The sequence below is a fragment of the Phalangium opilio genome, unplaced genomic scaffold (assembly GCF_054372755.1).
Source record: "Phalangium opilio isolate 3A_F unplaced genomic scaffold, DU_Popi_V2 ptg000002l_1, whole genome shotgun sequence".
In the NCBI taxonomy this organism is placed as follows: Eukaryota; Metazoa; Arthropoda; class Arachnida; order Opiliones; family Phalangiidae; genus Phalangium; species Phalangium opilio.
In genome coordinates, this window is record NW_028324144.1 from 16,182,295 (window position 1) to 16,200,193 (window position 17,899).

A 17,899-nucleotide genomic window follows, 5' to 3' on the forward strand; every position below is an offset into this window, starting at 1 on the left:
ACATCTGAGACCGCACAACACCGCTCCCGGGTGGACTCGAACGACCAACCTATTAGTTAACAGCCGAATGCGCTAACCATTGCGCCACGGAAGCCCAAAAATTAAATGTTCGTCAGGTATTGTGGAAAAACTTTGACTTTTTACGTCACATCTGAGACCTCACAACACCGCTCCCGGATGGGCTCGAACCACCAACCTTTCGGTTAACAGCCGAACGCGCTAACTATTGCGCCACGGAAGCCCAAAAATTAAATGGTTGTCAGGTATTGTGGAAAAACTTTGGCTTTTTACGTTACATTTGAGATCCCAAAACACCGCTCCCGGGTGGGCTCGAACCAACAACCTATTAGTTAACAGCCGAACGCGCTAACCATTGAGCCACGGAAGCTCAGAAATTAAATGATTGTCACGTATAGTGGAAAAGTTTTGACTTTTTACGCTACATCTGAGACCGCACAACACCGCTCCCGGGTGGACTCGAACCACCAACCTTTCGGTTATCAGCCGAACGCGCTAACCATTGCGCCACGGAAGCCCAAAAATTAAATGGTCGTCAGGTATTGTGGAAAAACTTTGGCTTTTTTCGTTACATTTGAGATCCCAAAAGACCGCTCCCGGGTGGGCTCGAACCACCAACCTATTAATTAACAGCCGAACGCGCTAACCATTGTGCCACGGAAGCTCAGAAATTAAATGGTTGTCAGGTATTGTGGAAAAGTTATGACTTTTCACGCTACATCAGAGACCGCACAACACCTCTCCCGGGTGGGCTCGAACGACCAACCTTTCGGCTAACAGCTAAACGCGCTAACCATTGCGCAACGGAAGCCCAAAAATTAAATGTTCGTCAGGTATTGTGGAAAAACTTTGGCTTTTTACGTTATATTTGAGATCCCAAAACACCGCTCCCGCGTGGGCTCGAACCACCATCCTATTAATTAACAGCCGAACGCGCTAACCATTGAGCCACGGAAGCTCAGAAATTCAATGGTTGTCACGTATAGTGCAAAAGTTATGACTTTTCACGCTACATCTGAGACCCCACAACACCTCGGCTGTTAACCGAAAGGTTGGTGGCTCAAGCCCACCCGGGAGCGGTGTTTTGGGATTTCAAATGTAACGTAAAAAGCCAAAGTTTTTCCACAATACCTGACGAACATTTAATTTTTGGGCTTCCGTTGCGCAATGGTTAACGCGTTTAGATGTTAACCGAAAGGTTGGTCGTTCGAGCCCACCCGGGAGAGGTGTTGTGGGGTCTCAGATGTAGCGTGAAAAGTCATATCTTTTCCACAAAACGTGACAACCATTTAATTTCTGAGCTTCCGTGGCGCAATGGTTAAAGCGTTTAGATGTTAACCGAAAGGTTGGTAGTTCGAGCCCACCCGGGAGAGGTGTTGTGGGGTCTCGGATGTAGCGTGAAAAGTCATAACTTTTCCACAATACCTGACAACCATTTAATTTCTGAGCTTCCGTGGCGCAATGGTTAGCGCGTTCGGCTGTTAACCGAAAGGTTGGTGGTTCGAGACCAGCCGGGAGCGGTGTTGTGAGGTCTCAGATGTGAGGTAAAAAGTCAAAGTTTTTCCACAATACCTGACGACCATTTAATTTTTGGACTTCCGTGGCGCAATGGTTAGCGCGTTCGGCTGTTAACCGAAAGGTTGGTGGTTCCAGCCCATCCGGGAGCGGTGTTGTGAGGTTTCAGATGTGACGTAAAAAGTCAAAGTTTTTCCACAATACCTGACGAATATTTAATTTTTGGGCTTCCGTTGCGCAATGGTTAACGCGTTTAGATGTTAACCGAAAGGTTGGTCGTTCGAGCCCACCCGGGAGAGGTGTTGTGGGGTCTCAGATGTAGCGTGAAAAGTCATAACTTTTCCACAAAAGCTGACAACCATTTAATTTCTGAGCTTCCGTGGCTCAATGGTTAGCGCCTTCGGCTGTTAACCGAAAGGTTGGTGGTTCGAGCCCACCCGGGAGCGGTGTTTTGGGATCTCAAATGTAACGTAAAAAGCCAAGGTTTTTCCACAATACCAGACGACCATATAATTTTTGGGCTTCCGTGACGCAATGGTTAGCGCGTTCGGCTGTTAACAGAAAGGTTGGTGGTTAGAGCCCATCCGGGAGCGGTGTTGTGAGGTCTCAGATGTGACGTAAAAAGTAAAAGTTTTTCCACAATACCTGACAACCATTTAATTTCTGAGCTTCCGTGGCGGAATGGTTAGTGTGTGCGGCTGTTAACCGAAAGGTTGGTGGTTCGAGCCCATCCGGGAGCGGTGTTGTGAGGTTTCAGATGTGACGTAAAAAGTCAAAGTTTTTCCACAATACCTGACGAACATTTCATTTTTGGGCTTCTGTTGCGCAATGGTTAAAGCGTTTAGATGTTAATCGAAAGGTTGGTCGTTCGAGCCTACCCGGGAGAGGTGTTGTGGGGTCTCAGATGTAGCGTGAAAAGTCATAACTTTTCCACAATACCTGACAACCATTTAATTTCTGAGCTTCCGTGGCTCAATGGTTAGCGCGTTCGGCTGTTAACTAATAGGTTGGTGGTTCGAGCCCACCCGGGAGCAGTGTTTTGGGATATCAAATGTAACGTAAAAAGCCAAAGTTGTTCCACGATACCTGACGACCATTTAGTTTTTTGGCTTCCGTGGCGCAATGGTTAGCGCGTTCGGCTGTTAACCGAAAGGTTGGTGGTTCGAGCCCACCCGGGAGTGGTGTTTTGGGATTTCAAATGTAACGTAAAAAGCCAAAGTTTTTCCACAATACCTGACGAACATTTAATTTCTGAGCTTCCGTGGCTCAATGTTTGGCTCGTTCGGCTGTTAACTAATAGGTTGGTGGTTCGAGCCCACCCGGGAGCGATGTTTTGGGATCTCAAATGTAACGTAAAAAGCCAAATTTTTTCCACAATACCTGAGGACCATTTAGTTTTTGGGCGCGAAAGGTTGGTGGTTCGAGCCCATCCGGGAGCGGTGTTGTGAGGTTTCAGATGTTACGTAAAAAGTCAAAGTTTTTCCACAATACCTGACGAACATTTAATTTTTGGGCTTCCGTTGCGCAATGGTTAACGCGTTTAGACGTTAACCGAAAGGCTGGTCGTTCGAGCCCACCCGGGAGAGGTGTTGTGGGGTCTCAGATGTAGCGTGAAAAGTCATATCTTTTCCACAATACGTGACAACCATTTAATTTCGGCTGTTAACTAATAGGTTGGTGGTTCGAGCCCACCCGGGAGCGGTGTTTTGGGATCTCAAATGTAACGTAAAAAGCCAAAGTTTTTCCACAATACCTGACGACCATTTAGTTTTTGGGCTTCCGTGGCGCAATGGTTAGCGCGTTCGGCTGTTAACCGAAAGGTTGGTGGTTCGAGCCCACCCGGGAGCGGTGTTGTGAGGTCTCAGATGTGACGTAAAAAGTCAAAGTTTTTCCACAATACCTGACGAACATTTAATTTTTGGGCTTCCGTTGCGCAATGGTTAACGCGTTTAGATGTTAACCGAAAGGCTGGTCGTTCGAGCCCACCCGGGAGAGGTGTTGTGGGGTCTTAGATGTAGCGTGAAAAGTCATATCTTTTCCACAATACGTGACAACCATTTAATTTCTGAGCTTCCGTGGCTCAATGGTTAGCGCGTTCGGTTGTTAACTAATAGGTTGGTGGTTCGAGCCCACCCGGGAGCGGTGTTTTGGGATCTCAAATGTAACGTTAAAAGCCAAAGTTTTTCCACAATACCTGACGACCATTTAATTTTTGGGCTTCCGTGGCGCAATGGTTAGCGCGTTCGGCTGTTAACCGAAAGGTTGGTGGTTCGAGCCCATCCGGGAGCGGTGTTGTGAGGTCTCAGATGTAGCGTGAAAAGTCATAACTTTTCCACAATACCTGACAACCATTTAATTTCTGAGCTTCCGTGGCTCAATGGTTAGCGCGTTCGGCTGTTAACTAATAGGTTGGTGGTTCGAGCACACCCGGGAGCGGTGTTTTGGGATCTCAAATGTAACGTAAAAAGCCAAAGTTTTTCCACAATAACAGACGAACATTTAATTTTTGGGCTTCCTTTGCGCAATGGTTAGCGCGTTTAGCCGTTAACCGAAAGGTTGGTCGTTCGAACCCACCCGGGAGAGGTGTTGTGGGGTCTCAGATGTAGCGTGAAAAGTCATATGTTTTCCACAATTCCTGACAACCATTTAATTTCCGAGCTTCTGTGGCTCAATGGTTTGCGCGTTCGGTTGTTAACCGAAAGGTTGGTGGTTCGAGCCCACCCAGGAGAGGTGTTGTGGGGTCTCAGATGTAGCGTAAAAAGTCAAAACTTTTCCAAAATACGTGAGAACCATTTAATTTCTGAGCTTTCGTGGCTCAAGAGTTAGAGCGTTCGGATGTTAACCGAAAGGTTGGTGGTTCGAGCCCATCCGGGAGCGGTGTTGTGAGGTCTCAGATGTGACGTAAAAATTCAAAGTTTTTCCACAATACCTGACGAACATTTAATTTTTGGGCTTCCGTTGCGCAATGGTTAACGCGTTTTAGATGTTAACCGAAAGGTTGGTCGTTCGAGCCCACCCGGGAGAGGTGTTGTGGGGTCTCAGATGTAGCGTGAAAAGTCATAACTTTTGCACTATACGTGACAACCATTGAATTTCTGAGCTTCCGTGGCTCAATGGTTAGCGCGTTCGGCTGTTAATTAATGGGATGGTGGTTCGAGCCAACGCGGGAGCGGTGTTTTGGGATCTCAAATATAACGTAAAAAGCCAAAGTTTTTCCACAATACCTGACGAACATTTAATTTTTGGGCTTCCGTTGCGCAATGGTTAGCGCCTTTAGCTGTTAACCGAAAGGTTGGTCGTTCGAACCCACCCGGGAGAGGTGTTGTGCGGTCTCTGATGTAGCGTGAAAAGTCATAACTTTTCCACAATACCTGACAACCATTTAATTTCTGAGCTTCCGTGGCTCAATGGTTAGCGCGTTCGTTTGTTAACTAATAGGTTGGTGGTTCGAGCCCACCCGGGAGCGGTGTTTTGGGATCTCAAATATAACGTAAAAAGCCAAAGTTTTTCCACAATACCTGACGACCATTTAATTTTTGGGCTTCCGTGGCGCAATGGTTAGCGCGTTCGGCTGTTAACCGAAAGGTTGGTGGTTCGAGCCCATCCGGGAGCGGTGTTGTGAGGTCTCAGATGTAGCGTGAAAAGTCATAACTTTTCCACAATACCTGACAACCATTTAATTTCTGAGCTTCCGTGGCTCAATGGTTAGCGCGTTCGGCTGTTAACTAATAGGTTGGTGGTTCGAGCCCACCTGGGAGCGGTGTTTTGGGATCTCAAATGTAACGTAAAAAGCCAAAGTTTTTCCACAATACCTGACAACCATATAATTTCTGAGCTTCCGTGGCTCAATGATTACCGCGTTCGGCTGTTAGTTATTAGGTTGGTGGTTCGAGCCCACCCGGGAGCGGTGTTTTGGGATCTCAAATGTAACGTAAAAAGCCAAAGTTTTTCCACAATCCCAGACGAACATTTAATTTTTGGGCTTCCTTTGCGCAATGGTTAGCGCGTTTAGCCGTTAACCGAAAGGTTGGTCGTTCGAGCCCACCCGGAGAGGTGTTGTGGGGTCTCAGATGTAGCGTGAAAAGTCTTATGTTTTCCACAATTCCTGACAACCATTTAATTTCCGAGCTTCTGTGGCTCAATGGTTAGCGCGTTCGGTTGTTAACCGAAAGGTTGGTGGTTCGAGCCCACCCAGGAGAGGTGTTGTGGGGTCTCAGATGTAGCGTAAAAAGTCAAAACGTTTCCAAAATACGTGAGAACCATTTAATTTCTGAGCTTTCGTGGCTCAAGAGTTAGAGCGTTCGGCTAATAACCGAAAGGTTGGTGGTTCGAGCCCATCCGGGAGCGGTGTTGTGAGGTCTCAGATGTGACGTAAAAATTCAAAGTTTTTCCACAATACCTGACGAACATTTAATTTTTGGGCTTCCGTTGCGCAATGGTTAACGCATTTTAGATGTTAACCGAAAGGTTGGTCGTTCGAGCCCACCCGGGAGAGGTGTTGTGGGGTCTCAGATGTAGCGTGAAAAGTCATAACCTTTGCACTATACGTGACAACCATTGAATTTCTGAGCTTCCGTGGCTCAATGGTTAGCGCGTTCGGCTGTTAATTAATAGGATGGTGGTTCGAGCCCACGCGGGAGCGGTGTTTTGGGATCTCAAATATAACGTAAAAAGCCAAAGTTTTTCCACAATACCTGACGAACATTTAGTTTTTGGGCTTCCGTGGCGCAATGGTTAGCGCGTTCGGCTGTTAACCGAAAGGTTGGTGGTTCGAGCCCACCCGGCAGCGGTGTTTTGGGATCTCAAATGTAACCTAAAAAGCCAAAGTTTTTCCACAATACCTGACGACCATATAATTTTTGGGCTTCCGTTGCGCAATGGTTAGCGCGTTTAGCTGTTAACCGAAAGGTTGGTCGTTCGAGCCCACCCGGGAGAGGTGTTGTGCGGTCTCTGATGTAGCGTGAAAAGTCATAACTTTTCCACAATACCTGACAACCATTTAATTTCTGAGCTTCCGTGGCTCAATGGTTAGCTCGTTCGGCTGTTAATTAATAGGTTGGTGGTTCGAGCCCACCCGGGAGCGGTCTTTTGGGATCTCAAATGTAACGTAAAAAGCCAAAGTTTTTCCACAATACCTGACGACCATTTAATTTTTGGGCTTCCGTGGCGCAATGGTTAGCGCGTTCGGCTGATAACCGAAAGGTTGGTGGTTCGAGTCCACCCGGGAGCGGTGTTGTGCGGTCTCAGATGTAGCGTAAAAAGTCAAAACTATTCCACTATACGTGACAACCATTTAATTTCTGAGCTTCCGTGGCTCAATGGTTAGCGCGTTCGGCTGTTAACTAATAGGTTGTTGGTTCGAGCCCACCCGGGAGCGGTGTTTTGGGATCTCAAATGTAACGTAAAAAGCCAAAGTTTTTCCACAATACCTGACAACCATTTAATTTTTGGGCTTCCGTGGCGCAATAGTTAGCGCGTTCGGCTGTTAACCGAAAGGTTGGTGGTTCGAGCCCATCCGGGAGCGGTGTTGTGAGGTCTCAGATGTGACGTAAAAAGTCAAAGTTTTTCCACAATACCTGACGAACATTTAATTTTTGGGCTTCCGTGGCGCAATGGTTAGCGCATTCGGCTGTTAACTAATAGGTTGGTCGTTCGAGCCCACCCGGTAGAGGTGTTGTGAGGTCTCAGATGTAGCGTGAAAAGTCATAACTTTTCCACAATACCTGACAACCATTTAATTTCTGAGCTTCCGTGGAACCACCAACCTATTAATTAAAAGCCGAACGCGCTAACCATTGAGCCACGGAAGCTCAGAAATTAAATGGTTGTCACGTATAGTGGAAAAGTTTTGACTTTTTACGCTACATCTGAGACCTCACAACACCGCTCCCGGCTGGACCCGAACCACCAACCTTTTGAATAACAGCTGAGAGCGCTAACCATTGCGCCACGGAAGCCCAAAAATTATATGGTCGTCAGGTATTGTGGAAAAACTTTGGCTTTTTACGTTACATTTGAGATCCCAAAACACCGTTCCCGGGTGGGCTTGAACCACCAACCTATTAGTTAACAGCCGAACGCGCTAACTATTGAGCCACGGAAGCTCAGAAATTAAATGGTTGTCAGGTATTGTGGAAAAACTTTGACTTTTTACGTCACATCTGAGACCTCACAACACCGCTCCCGGATGGGCTCGAACCACCAACCTTTCGGTTAACAGCCGAACGCGCTAACCATGGCGCCACGGAAGCCCAAAAATTAAATGGTCGTCAGGTATTGTGGAAAAACTTTGGCTTTTTACGTTACATTTGAGATCCCAAAACACCGCTCCCGGGTGGGCTCGAACCACCAACCTATAAATTAACAGCCGAACGCGCTAACCATTGAGCCACGGATGCTCAGAAATTAAATGGTTGTCACGTATAGTGGAAAAATTTGACTTTTTACGCTACATCTGAGACCTCACAACACCACTCCCGGGTGGACTCGTACCACCAACCTTTTGAATAACAGCTGAAAGCGCTAACCATTGCGCCACGGAAGCCCAAAAATTAAATGGTCGTCAGGTATTGTGGAAAAACTTTGGCTTTTTACGTTACATTTGAGATCCAAAAACACCGCTCCCGGGTGGGCTTGAACCACCAACCTATAAGTTAACAGCCGAACGCGCTAACCATTGAGCCACGGAAGCTTAGAAATTATATGGTTGTCAGGTATTGTGGAAAAGCTAGGACTTTTCACGCTACATCTAAGACCCCACAACACAGCTCCCGGGTGGGCTCGAACCACCAAACTGTCGGTTAACAACCGCACGCGCTAACCATTGAGCCACGGATGCTCGGAAATTAAATGGTTGTCAGGAATAGTGGAAAACATATGACTATTCACGCTACATCTGAGACCCCACAACACTTTTCCCGGGTGGGCTCGAACCACCAACCTATTAGTTAACAGCCGAACGCGCTAACTATAGAGCCACGGAAGCTCAGAAATTAAATGGTTGTCACGTATAGTGGAAAAGTTTTGACTTTTTACGCTACATCTGAGACCTCACAACATCGCTCCCGGGTGGACTCGAACCACCAACCTTTTGAATAACAGCTGAGGGCGCTAACCATTGAGCCACGGAAGCCCAAAAATTATACGGTCGTCAGGTATTGTGGAAAAACTTTGGCTTTTTACGTTACATTTGAGATCCCAAAACACCGCTCCCGGGTGGGCTTGAACCACCAACCTATTAGTTAACAGCCGAACGCGCTAACTATTGAGCCACGGAAGCTCAGAAATTAAATGGTTGTCACGTATTGTGGAAACGTTTTGACCTTTTACGATACATCAGAGACCCCACAACACCTCTCCCGGGTGAGCTCGAACCACCAACCTGTCGGTTAACAACCGCACGCGCTAACCATTGAGCCACGGAAGTTCGAAAATTAAATGCTTGTCAGGAATTGTGGAAAACATATGATGACTATTCACGCTACATCTGAGACCCCACAACACCTCTCCCGGGTGGGCTCGAACCACCGACCTTTCGGTTAACAGCTGAACGCGCTAACCATTGAGCCACGGAAGCTCAGAAATTGTATGGTTGTCAGGTATTGTGGAAAAGTTATGACTTTTCACGCTACATCTTAGACCCCACAACACCTCTCCCGGGTGGGCTCGAACCACCAACCTTTCGGTTAACAACCGAACGCGCTATCCATTGAGCCACGGAAGCTCAGAAATTATATGGTTGTCAGGTATTGTGGAAAAGTTATGACTTTTCACGCTACATCTGAGACCCCACAACACCTCTCCCGTGTGGGCTCGAACGACCAACCATTCGGTTTGCAGTTACACGCGCTAACCATTGCGCGACGGAAGCCCAAAAATTAAATGGTCGTCAGGTATTGTGGAAAAACTTTGGTTTTTTACGTTACATTTGAGATCCCAAAACATCGCTCCCGGGTGTGCTCGAACCACCAACCTATTAGTTAACAGCCGAACGCGCTAACCATTGAGCCACGGAAGCTCAGAAATTAAATGGTTGACACGTATAGTGGAAAAGTTTTGACTTTTTACGCTACATCTGAGACCTCACAACACCTCTCCCGGGTGGGCTCGAACCACCAACCTTTCGGTTAACAACCGAACGCGCTAACCATTGAGCCACGGAAGCTCGGAAATTAAATGGTTGTCAGGAATAGTGGAAAACATATGACTATTCACGCTACATCTGAGACCCCACAACACCTTTCCCGGGTGGACTCGAACCACCAACCTTTTGGTTAACAGCTGAACGAGCTAACCATTGAGCCACGGAAGCTCAGAAATTATATGGTTGTCAGGTATTGTGGAAAAGTTATGACTTTTCACGCTACATCTAAGACCCCACAACACCTCTCCTGGGTGGGCTCGAACGACCAACCTTTCGGTTTACAGCTACACGCGCTAACCATTGCGAAAAGGAAGCCCAAAAATTAAATGGTCGTCAGGTATTGTGGAAAAACTTTGGCTTTTTACGTTACATTTGAGATCCCAAAACATCGCTCCCGGGTGGGCTCGAACCACCAACCTATAAGTTAACAGCCGAACGCGCTAACCATTGAGACACGGAAGCTCAGAAATTAAATGGTTGTCACGTATAGTGGAAACGTTTTGACTTTTTACGCTACATCTGAGACCTCACAACACCGTTCCCGGGTGGACTCGAACCACCAACCTTTTGAAAAACAGCTAAGAGCGCTAACCATTGCGCCACGGAAGCCCAAAAATTATATGGTCGTCAAGTATTGTGGAAAAACTTTGACTTTTTACGTCACATCTGAGACCTCACAACACCGCTCCCGGATGAGCTCTAACCACCAACCTTTCGGTTAACAGCCGAACGCGCTAACCATTGCGCCACGGAAGCCCAAAAACTAAATGGTCGTCAGGTATTGTGGAAAAACTTTGGCTTTTTACGTTACATTTGAGATCCCAAAACATCGCTCTCGGGTGGGCTCGAACCACCAACCTATTAGTTAACAGCCGAACGCGCTAACCATCGAGCCTTGGAAGCTCAGAAATTAAATGGTTGTCACGTATTGTGGAAAAGATATGACTTTTCACGCTACATCTGAGACCCCACAACACCTCTCCCGGGTGGGCTCGAACCACGAACCTTTCGGTTAACAGCTGAACGCGGTAACCATTGAACTACGGAAGCTCAGAAATTAAATGGTTGTCAGGTATTGTGGAAAAGTTATGACTTTTCACGCTTCATCTGAGACCCCACAACACCTCTCCCGGGTGGGCTCGAACGACCAACCTTTCGGTTAATATCTAAACGCGTTAACGATTGCGCAACGGAAGCCCAAAAATTAAATGGTTGTCAGGTATTGTGGAAAAACTTTGACTTTTTACGCTACACTGAGACCTCACAACACCGCTCCCGGGTGGACTCGAACCACCAACCTTTTGAATAACAGCTGAGAGCGCTAACCATTGCGCCACGGAAGCCCAAAAATTATAAGGTCGTCAGGTATTGTGGAAAAACTTTGGCTTTTTACGTTACATTTGAGATCCCAAAACACCGCTCCCGGGTGGGCTCGAACCACCAACCTTTCGGTTAACAGCCGAACGCGCTAACCATTGAACCACGGAAGCTCAGAAATTAAATGGTTGTCAGGTATTGTGGAAAAGTTATGACTTTTCACGCTACATCTGAGACCCCACAACACCTCTCCCGGGTGGGCTCGAACGACCAACCTTTCGGTTAACATCTAAACGCGTTAACCATTGCGCAACGGAAGCCCAAAAATTAAATGTTCGTCAGGTATTGTGGAAAAACTTTGACTTTTTACATCACATGTGAGACCTAACAACACCGCTCCCGGATGGGCTCGAACCACCAACCTTTCGGTTAACAGCCGAACGCGCTAACCATTGCGCCACGGAAGCCCAAAAATTAAATGGTCGTCAGGTATTGTGGAAAAACTTTGGCTTTTTACGTTACATTTGAGATCCCAAAACACCGCTCCCGGGTGGGCTCGAACCACCAACCTATTAATTAACAGCCGAACGCGCTAACCATTGAGCCACGGAAGCTCAGAAATTATATGGTTGTCAGGTATTGTGGAAAAGTTATGACTTTTCACGCTACATCTGAGACCCCACAACACCTCTCCCGGGTGGGCTCGAACGACCAACCTTTCGGTTAACAGCTAAACGCGCTAACCATTGCGCAACGGAAGCCCAAAAATTAAATGTTTGTCAGGTATTGTGGAAAAACTTTGGCTTTTTACGTTATATTTGAGATTCCAAAACACCGCTCCCGCGTGGGCTCGAACCACCATCCTATTAATTAACAGCCGAACGCGCTAACCATTGAGCCACGGACGCTCAGAAATTAAATGGTTGTCACGTATAGTGGAAAAGTTTTGACTTTTTACGCTACATCCGAGACCTCACAACACCGCTCCCGGGTGGACTCGAACCACCAACCTTTTGAATAACAGCTGAGAGCGCTAACCATTGCGCCACGGAAGCCCAAAAATTATATGGTCGTCAGGTATTGTGGAAAAACTTTGGCTTTTTACGTTACATTTGAGATCCCAAAACACCGCTCCCGGGTGGGCTCGAACCACCAACCTTTCGGTTAACAGCCGAACGCGCTAACCATTGCTCCACAGAAGCCCAAAAGTTACGTGGTCGTCAGGTATTGTGGAAAAACTTTGGCTTTTTACGTTACATTTGAGATCCCAAAACAGCGCTCCCGGGTGGGCTCGAACCACCAACCTATTAGTTAACAGCCGAACGCGCTAACCATTGAGCCAAGGAAGCTCAGAAATTAAATGGTTGTCACGTATTGTGGAAAAGATATGACTTTTCACGCTACATCTGAGACCCCACAACACCTCTCCCGGGTGGGCTCGAACCACCAACCTTTCGGTTAACAGCTGAACGCGCTAACCATTGAACCACGGAAGCTCAGAAATTAAATGGTTGTCACGTATAGTGGAAAAGTTTTGACTTTTTACGCTACATCTGAGACCTCAAAACACCGCTCCCGGGTGGACTCGAACCACCAACCTTTTGAATAACAGCTGAGAGCGCTAACCATTGCGCCACGGAAGCCCAAAAATTATATGGTCGTCAGGTATTGTGGAAAAACTTTGGCTTTTTACGTTACTTTTGAGATCCCAAAACACCGCTCCCGGGTGGGCCCGAACCACCAACCTTTCGGTTAACAGCCGAACGCGCTAACCATTGCGCCACGGAAGCCCAAAAGTTAGGTGGTCGTCAGGTATTGTGGAAAAACTTTGGCTTTTTACGTTACATTTGATATCCCAAAACAGCGCTCCCGGGTGGGCTCGAACCACCAACCTATTAGTAAACAGCCGAACGCGCTAACCATTGAGCCACGGAAGCTCAGAAATTAAATGGTTGTCACGTATTGTGGAAAAGATATGACTTTTCACGTCACATCTGAGACCTCACAACACCGCTCCCGGATGGGCTCGAACCACCAACCTTTCGGTTAACAGCCGAACGCGCTAACCATTGCGCCCCGGAAGCCCAAAAATTAAATGGTCGTCAGGTATTGTGGAAAAACTTTGGCTTTTTACGTTACATTTGAGATCCCAAAACACCGCTCCCGGGTGGGCTCGAACCACCAACCCATTAGTTAACAGCCGAACGCGCTAACTCTTGAGCCACGGAAGCTCAGAAATTAAATGGTTCTCACGTATTGTGGAAAAGTTTAGACTTTTTACGCTACATCTGAGACCCCACAACACCTCTCCCGGGTGGGCTCGTGTTGTGTTCTTATGTGCCTACACATTACTAGTAACTAGACTATGATTGATGTTGGTTAAAAGTATTTAATGGTATATACAATGGATACAAGTCATAGTTGGTATAAAGCCTGAGTGGAACTAACTGACTGACTAACTAACTGTAGAGTTATCGTAGCCGGGGTTTATATACTAATTGTTATCACATAGATATATAAGGTAGTAGGCCAAATAGTTTTTTATAGCTAACAACATAACATCACTTTTTCTTTTTAACAAACATATATATTTTTTTTTATTGGCCTAATCTGTCTACTGGTTTGCGTGAGCGTGTTGAACGTCTAATGGTTGAAGCTTCAACGTTGTCGTGATTAGTCCTTTCTTGGTTTGTCATTGGTCTTACTGAGGCAGATGATGACCGTGTGTTGCTGGTGTTGTTAGTTGTCGGTGTGGGAATCCATATAGATTCGGTCGATGTCGCAGATGAATGATCCAGTGTCGCCGAGTCAGTTTTAGGGTTGACCAATCTCCTCCTTATTTGATTTTGGTGTCTTCGTTGCGACTGATGTCCAAACTTTATCTCGTACATCATTTCGCCGATGTTCTTGCTAACAAGACCAGGAATCCATTTGGGTCCTCGAGAGTAGTTTCTGACGTAGACCGGGTCTGATTCTCGGTACTTGGCTGGTGTTATGGAGTCGTACTTAGGTTCCTCCGGCTGCTCTTGTGGATTGACTAGGTCGAGGCATGTTGTGATGTTTCTTCCTAACATCAGCTCTGCAGGTGATTTTATTGATGCTAGTGGAGTTCGTCTATGTCGCATGAGAATGCGATTCAGTCTTTCGTCCAACGTGCCTATGTTTTTGCACTGCAGTCCTTCGATAACGATGTCTTCCGCCGTCTTGTTTCCAATAGATAGTTTTGCAAGTGTAGTCTTCACCGTGCGAACGTTTCTTTCTGCAAGTCCATTGGATTGCGGATGATATGGTGGTGACGTTATGTGATTAATACCATTTTTAGAGGTGAAGTCATTGAACTGTTCGCTTGTGAAACATGACGCGTTATCCGTTACGAGTGTCCTTACGATCCCGAATCGAGCCATTTTATCACGAAGAGATCGAATGACGTTGTCTGATGAAGTTGTTGTTACGACGTCTACTTCTATCCACTTCGTGTACGCGTCGACTGTTATTAACAGGTACTTGTTTTCGATGGGAACCGCGAAGTCGCAATGTACTCGGTTCCAGGGTTTCGATACGATAGGCCATGGAGAGAATTCTTTGTGTGGTTCAGGTGCGTTTGCTTGGCAGATTCTACATCGTTTTGTGAATCGTACGATATAGTCATCGATTTTGGGCCACCATATTGTGGATCTCGCTAGGGACTTCATCCGGACGATGCCTTGGTGTGTGTCGTGGAGTTGTTCCAGCATACGTGATCTGAGGCTCTCGGGAACGATTACTCTTTGTCCCAGCATCAGTATCCCTCGCATCAACGATAGCTCGTCACGACGATTGAAGACCAGATCCTATCAAGAGTCATGTACAAAACCATAAACGGAGGATGGAACCATGCAGACGAAGAAACGAAACCATACTTCAATCGTCGTGACGAGCTATCGTTGATGCGAGGGATACTGATGCTGGGACAAAGAGTAATCGTTCCCGAGAGCCTCAGATCACGTATGCTGGAACAACTCCACGACACACACCAAGGCATCGTCCGGATGAAGTCCCTAGCGAGATCCACAATATGGTGGCCCAAAATCGATGACTATATCATACGATTCACAAAACGATGTAGAATCTGCCAAGCAAACGCACCTGAACCACACAAAGAATTCTCTCCATGGCCTATCGTATCGAAACCCTGGAACCGAGTACATTGGGACTTCGCGGTTCCCATCGAAAACAAGTACCTGTTAATAACAGTCGACGCGTACACGAAGTGGATAGAAGTAGACGTCGTAACAACAACTTCATCAGACAACGTCATTCGATCTCTTCGTGATAAAATGGCTCGATTCGGGATCGTAAGGACACTCGTAACGGATAACGCGTCATGTTTCACAAGCGAACAGTTCAATGACTTCACCTCTAAAAATGGTATTAATCACATAACGTCACCACCATATCATCCGCAATCCAATGGACTTGCAGAAAGAAACGTTCGCACGGTGAAGACTACACTTGCAAAACTATCTATTGGAAACAAGACGGCGGAAGACATCGTTATCGAAGGACTGCAGTGCAAAAACATAGGCACGTTGGACGAAAGACTGAATCGCATTCTCATGCGACATAGACGAACTCCACTAGCATCAGGAAAATCACCTGCAGAGCTGATGTTAGGAAGAAACATCACAACATGCCTCGACCTAGTCAATCCACAAGAGCAGCCGGAGGAACCTAAGTACGACTCCATAACACCAGCCAAGTACCGAGAATCAGACCCGGTCTACGTCAGAAACTACTCTCGAGGACCCAAATGGATTCCTGGTCTTGTTAGCAAGAACATCGGCGAAATGATGTACGAGATAAAGTTTGGACATCAGTCGCAACGAAGACACCAAAATCAAATAAGGAGGAGATTGGTCAACCCTAAAACTGACTCGGCGACACTGGATCATTCATCTGCGACATCGACCGAATCTATATGGATTCCCACACCGACAACTAACAACACCAGCAACACACGGTCATCATCTGCCTCAGTAAGACCAATGACAAACCAAGAAAGGACTAATCACGACAACGTTGAAGCTTCAACCATTAGACGTTCAACACGCTCACGCAAACCAGTAGACAGATTAGGCCAATAAAAAAAAAATATATATGTTTGTTAAAAAGAAAAAGTGATGTTATGTTGTTAGCTATAAAAAACTATTTGGCCTACTACCTTATCAATCTATGTGATAACAATTAGTATATAAACCCCGGCTACGATAACTCTACAGTTAGTTAGTCAGTCAGTTAGTTCCACTCAGGCTTTATACCAACTATGACTTGTATCCATTGTATATACCATTAAATACTTTTAACCAACATCAATCATAGTCTAGTTACTAGTAATGTGTAGGCACATAAGAACACAACACGAGCCCACCCGGGAGAGGTGTTGTGGGGTCTCAGATGTAGCGTAAAAAGTCTAAACTTTTCCACAATACGTGAGAACCATTTAATTTCTGAGCTTCCGTGGCTCAAGAGTTAGCGCGTTCGGCTGTTAACTAATGGGTTGGTGGTTCGAGCCCACCCGGGAGCGGTGTTTTGGGATCTCAAATGTAACGTAAAAAGCCAAAGTTTTTCCACAATACCTGACGACCATTTAATTTTTGGGCTTCCGGGGCGCAATGGTTAGCGCGTTCGGCTGTTAACCGAAAGGTTGGTGGTTCGAGCCCATCCGGGAGCGGTGTTGTGAGGTCTCAGATGTGACGTAAAAATTCAAAGTTTTTCCACAATACCTGACGAACATTTAATTTTTGGGCTTCCGTTGCGCAATGGTTAACGCGTTTAGATGTTAACCGAAAGGTTGGTCGTTCGAGCTCACCCGGGAGAGGTGTTGTGGGGTCTCAGATGTAGCGTGAAAAGTCATATCTTTTCCACAATACGTGACAACCATTTAATTTTTGAGCTTCCGTGGCTCAATGGTTAGCGCGTTCTACTGTTTACTAATAGGTTGGTGGTTCGAGCCCACCCGGGAGCGCTGTTTTGGGATATCAAATGTAACGTAAAAAGCCAAAGTTTTTCCACAATACCTGACGACCACTTAACTTTTGGGCTTCCGTGGCGCAATGGTTAGCGCGTTCGGCTGTTAACCGAAAGGTTGGTGGTTCGGGCCCACCCGGGAGCGGTGTTTTGGGATCTCAAAAGTAACGTAAAAAGCCAAAGTTTTTCCACATTACCTGACGACCATATAATTTTTGGGCTTCCGTGGCGCAATGGTTAGCGCTCTCAGCTGTTATTCGAAAGGTTGGTGGTTCGAGTCCACCCGGGAGCGGTGTTTTGAGGTCTCAGATGTAGCGTAAAAAGTCAAAACTTTTCCACTATACGTGACAACCATTTAATTTCTGAGCTTCCGTGGTTCAATGGTTAGCGCGTTCAGCTGTTAACCGAAAGGTTGTGGTTCGAGCCCACCCGGGAGAGGTGTTGTGGGGTCTCAGATGTAGCGTGAAAAGTCATATCTTTTCCACAATACGTGACAACCATTTAATTTCTGAGCTTCCTTGGCTCAATGGTTAGCGCGTTCGGCTGTTAACTAATAGGTTGGTGGTTCGAGCCCACCCGGGAGCGCTGTTTTGGGATCTCAAATGTAACGTAAAAAGCCAAAGTTTTTCCACAATACCTGACGACCACGTAACTTTTGGGCTTCCGTGGAGCAATGGTTAGCGCGTTCGGCTGTTAACCGAAAGGTTGGTGGTTCGAGCCCACCCGGGAGCGGTGTTTTGGGATCTCAAATGTAACGTAAAAAGCCAAAGTTTTTCCACAATACCTGACGACCATATAATTTTTGGGCTTCCGTGGCGCAATGGTTAGCACTCTCAGCTGTTATTCAAAAGGTTGGTGGTTCGAGTCCACCCGGGAGCGGTGTTGTGAGGTCTCGGATGT

The 17,899-nt window shown here is 46.6% G+C and overlaps 3 non-coding genes across 3 annotated transcripts; 2 read left to right on the forward strand and 1 right to left on the reverse strand.

Moving 5' to 3' along the window:
- Positions 1–462: 462 nt before the first annotated feature.
- TRNAI-GAU (transfer RNA isoleucine (anticodon GAU)) lies at positions 463–535 on the reverse strand. The gene has a single exon. It is a non-coding gene; the product is annotated as a tRNA-Ile (tRNA).
- A 5,272-nt stretch (positions 536–5,807) lies between these two features.
- Positions 5,808–5,880, forward strand: TRNAI-AAU (transfer RNA isoleucine (anticodon AAU)). Its single transcript has one exon. It is a non-coding gene; the product is annotated as a tRNA-Ile (tRNA).
- An 810-nt stretch (positions 5,881–6,690) lies between these two features.
- On the forward strand, positions 6,691–6,763 carry TRNAI-GAU (transfer RNA isoleucine (anticodon GAU)). The gene has a single exon. It is a non-coding gene; the product is annotated as a tRNA-Ile (tRNA).
- Positions 6,764–17,899: the final 11,136 nt, after the last annotated feature.